This window comes from Centruroides vittatus, unplaced genomic scaffold (genome assembly GCF_030686945.1).
Source record: "Centruroides vittatus isolate TY-2023 unplaced genomic scaffold, ASM3068694v2 contig_630, whole genome shotgun sequence".
NCBI classification, from domain to species: Eukaryota; Metazoa; Arthropoda; class Arachnida; order Scorpiones; family Buthidae; genus Centruroides; species Centruroides vittatus.
In genome coordinates this window covers 1,751,846-1,756,769 of record NW_027122387.1, presented here as the reverse complement: position 1 = coordinate 1,756,769, position 4,924 = coordinate 1,751,846, and the positions used below count along the sequence as shown (strand labels likewise).

At 30.8% G+C, this 4,924-nt stretch overlaps 1 pseudogene; it reads right to left on the bottom strand.

Moving 5' to 3' along the window:
- Positions 1 to 228: 228 nt before the first annotated feature.
- On the bottom strand, positions 229 to 2,445 carry LOC136979592 (sodium-dependent organic anion transporter-like; annotated as a pseudogene).
- Between the last annotated feature and the right edge of the window lie 2,479 nt (positions 2,446 to 4,924).

The window sequence follows — 4,924 nt, the reverse complement described above, 5'->3', positions numbered from 1 at the left end:
TCAGAATTTCAAGGGCCTCGAAATGCATAAATTCGACCCTGGCTAGAGCCGAAATGTTTTAACTAATATCTCGAACTGACAAGTTGTAGTTTGCTGGCTGCGTTGTTCTTTCTTTGATGACATTTTAACACAAGTAATTAAAGCACTCTAATTATAAAAAAAATATGAATACAATAAATTAACTTTAAAGTAGAAAGATCAAAAACTTACCACAGAATGTTTCTTTTATTAAATCATGTCGACTTTCGGTTGTGACAAATCCTCAGACGAGAATAAAACTATTGTTTCGGCTGTTAAATATTGAATTAAAAATGACTGTATGAATATTAATTTTGAACTTATTATAGACAACGAAGTTTATAGAAGAAGGTTTTATCTTCAATAAAAGTGTAAAGAAAATTCCATAAGAAATCTTATCTTCATCTTATGAAAACTCACAATTTTCATTGTTACTTACGATTTCTGCTTCATTACTCAACATTCATTTGAGACTATTGAATTCACTACAGACAAGACACGTCTGTCATGAATAATTTAATTTGATTGATTTCAAGCTAATTAAGAAATATGATTGATGACAATTTTGTTCACTATGGTCACACCTAATTCATTCCTCTAATACGTAAGTTATAAAGTTGATTCAGTTACCTTATATTTCAGAAAATAAATATGCATTTTATAGAATGTAAGATGCTGAATCAAGTTTATACATCGTGCCTTAATGCTGTGTAAGCTTTATAAAAAGCTATAATATAATGAAATCAAAGATATTCTTTTAATTTTTAGTGTTTCTTTTTCTCGACGATCAGCCCTTGTTTTTAGTAATTATCTAAGATTGTAAAACCAACACAAAAAAGTAGTTTAAAACGTACAGAAATAAATATAAATTCAATTTTAAATAATTACCTGTCTTTTCTTTATTGTCGACGTCATTACCTTGCATCTGAATTTTGTACAACTTACTCTTTACGAAACAGAAAATTATGCAGAGAAGGAAGCAGACTAAAGCTTGAAACAGCCCGTAAAAGTATGGAAACAGCATAATCGAGGAATGTTTCTAATAATGAAATATTTTTAATAAAATAATTTCAGAGAATCCAATAATCTAAAATGTAAATCATAAAACACGTACGGAGGTATCAAAGGATAGAGTAATGATGCTGAGTGCAACGGTAAAATTTTGAATCCCGCACTCAATAGCTATTGCCTTGCAGGCCGATTTTGATTTTATACAGATGAAAGCTAAGGTGTATCCAATTACGATTCCGGTTAAAGGGGATAATAATGATGTGACAATAATTTGCCACGATGCTATATTAAACGTGTGGTAAAAGGAAAGCATCTCTATATCCCGAAAATTATAATCATTATCACGGTCGTTGCACTTCCCCACTGCAATTGAGAAACCCAAATGTAATTTCAAAATACTTAACACTATAACTGTTTAGGAAATCATATTTTATACCTTAGTGATATAAACAGATACTTTAGGAGCTTTCCATTTTATTATCATACCGAAAGTTACGGGAGGAACAATCATTAATAACGATAATGCAATATTGCCGTAAGGTATTATTAAGTTTTTAGCTTTTGTATTACTTGCATATATCCATATATTCAAAGGCATCATGCCTAGGATACCACGATAGATACTGTCGTCATAGTCACACTAAAAAATGATAAATTTATTAATTTTATATAAAGTAATCTACTCAGCTAAATATAGTATACGGGTTTCTAAATACCTCAGGGAAACGTCACCATCCAAATAATACGTGAATAGATTAGAAATTGCACCTCCAGGACAGCACGATATAATAAGCAAACCAGTCGCTACGGTTGGTTCGAATTGAAATATAACATTATAAAGAAATCCATTCAATGGCATTATAACGAATTGGCAAAAGAGTCCAATGGCTGGACCAACGGGTTTTCGAAACTGTTTATAAATCTATTCGCATAAAAAAATGTATTATATAATATTAATTAAACAAAAAATAAAGAGAAATAAGTGTCAAAACCTGATTCCAAGAGATGTCTGCACCCATAGCAATCATCGAGATTATCAGAAAAAATATTGCAAGAATCTTTTCAGCCTTTTTAAGATCTTTGTTGATATAATAAATGGGTGTATCATTAGATGAGGAATTACTTTCCAGGAAATCCAACGTATTGTTTTCCATGTCGAATTCGCTGCACCAAATTTTTAAAAAAATTAAGTCTTTGTTTGAGTTGTACTTAACTTTCAATACTTACAATGTTTCGAATGGGCTTGCGAATCTTAAGAGACCCTCTTAGTGTCCACAGGGAGGAAACAAGAGTTTAAAAACGTCTGTAAGAAAATTACGCTTAACTCTCATTAAATAAATTCTTGCAATATCGTATTTTAATTATGCATACCTCGCTCTTCGTACAATATGTTAAAATGCGTCGTAGAAACCAAATTTATGTACGTGTTGACCATACATTTACACTAGAATTCCCTCCGCCAAAAAAACTATAAGTTTCGTAATGCAGATTAAGCAGTTTATTTCTGTTCTGTCATTAAATATAATTGATATATAGTTTACTAAGAATGTTTTCTTGTTTAAACTTTTGTAAAACTAAATTCGTTCTGGCAAATTTTTAAAACATCGTAATCGTGTTAAGTTTGATCCACCGGATGTTTTGTGCAAATCTCCACATCTTCAGAACCCATTAACACAAAATACAGCACACTCGCATTACTGAAATTCTTTTTTTTTTCCTGTGGAGGAAAATAATTTAATTTTATTTTATTCTTAATTTATGCACCGAAAAGAAAGAAGGCCAAAATATTCAATAAATGAATAGAAATATAGTTTTGTGTGAAAGATTTCAATAAAATATTGCACATGTGGATATTCTCAGCATAGGGTATAGCATAACTTCTTATGGTAGGGACAATTTATTTCAAAGAAAATTAGGCAACTGCATGGAAAGTAATTTAATACGTGGCTTTTTTCCATGTTTAAAGTATGTTCTATGAAGTTATTCATACATGTATTTTTCTTACACAAGTAAAATTCTAGAGATCAGTCCATTCTCTACATCCCCTTTTTCGCTAATAACTATCGCCCTCACTAGTATCTCGATAAAAGTACAATAATTGTACCACAAATCTCCTAAAAACTTTGTTGACCGAGGAAACCAAAGATTTTGTAGTTTCGATAGTATGAAAATAACCAGAATGGCTTAGATAAGTGTTCCGCAACCTTTTTCTACTTGCGGCACACCCATGACTCAACGCAGCACACATAAATTTCATTCCCTTCGAAAACGTATGATATAATACTATTAATAGAATTACATAATGCCACTAACCTATTATTATTATGATAAAACAGACATCAACACCTGTGAGCAAATTTATTTTACATATAATTTCTTAAAATACATAAAAACGAGTGGTTTGTAATAAAGAATCAACAAGCATCATCTTATTTAATCATAACTGCCGCAGAGAAGGAAAGGCAAGCATAAGAAACACAACAACTGTGATAAAGACATATAAATAAAACTTGAAAATTAACAGAATATGTAAAAGTTTACGTCACACCTTTTACCGTGTGACAGCATACCGGTTGCGGAACACTGGTCTATATATTATCTATGTAGAAGAACAAGATGATAAGACATTTTATTTTTCCTTCCGATTTGTGAATATTTATTACTTACTGTTCTTGGACAATAACAAAAATAATAGTTCAGTATTTCAAATAATAATGTTCAAAGATATGACTATTTTAAATATTTTTGCATTATATTTGCCTAGGGGATTACGCTATTTAAAATATAACGTTTGCGGTTTATTGTCTGAGTTTTAGAAAACAATTTCCACGTTAGATTTTAACGATTTTGGTGAGAAAATTCTGCGTAAAACCCTGTCCTGTGCATAAATTATTTTTTGAAAAATATACTTAACTTTCAAATAAGATATAATCAAGAAACGCTTAATAACAAAGAGGTATTTTGACATTTTTAAGTTCTGTTTTACAGAATATAAAGATAGAGAGTTGGTTCATATTTTTGCAGATTTTGGTGAATTTCGGTTGAACTATGAAAAAGTTATCAGAGTTGAAAAAAAAGAAACCAGATTTACCTCTCTCATCTCCACTACGTAGCACCACGTTACCAAGATCTTGCATTGCCTCTTCTGTAACTGCATGCCCAGGTTCTCTACCGATTTAAACCAATTGTCTTTTCCTTTCGTCCACACGTCAGCAGTTACGTTCAACTCCTTCCTCTCATCGGAAATTTTCAACTTTTATGTAACTATTTCAACTATGTTTTTTAGTCGTGTCAATTGACTGACCGACGTTACGTTTGTGACACAGTTCCCTCAGTCCACACTGACAAGATCTCAAATGTGGATGGTTTTAGCGAGTGACTCCAATTTAGCCAACACTTTTCCGGCTTAAATGTCAACTGATTTTATTTTTCACTTTTTACTTTAGTTTATTCATTTATTTACTTTACTTTAAATTCAACTAAACTGAACTAAAGAAAACGAAACTAATTTCTTTATTACACTTTTCTGTTTTGTCTAAACTTTTCATCATTTTTATTTTCTCAACAATAAATCACTTACAATCTTTGATTTGTGACACATTACTTCTCAAACTGCTCTCCCAGGCTAACTACATCGATAAACATCATCTCCAGTTTCTCGATGTCATCTATCTAGTTTTAAAATGTCTATTTTGTTTTAGACCTATATAAATATCTATATATACTGTATATAAATGTACAGTACCTAAAATATATTTTGAACTACTTTATGTCCGACCCCCTTCAGTTCGCATTAATAAAATAATTTTACATAAAAAGGCTGCATGAAAGATAACAAGTAACAAGGAGGAAATCACAATTATATAAATCGACATTTTCCTGTAGGCCTATACGT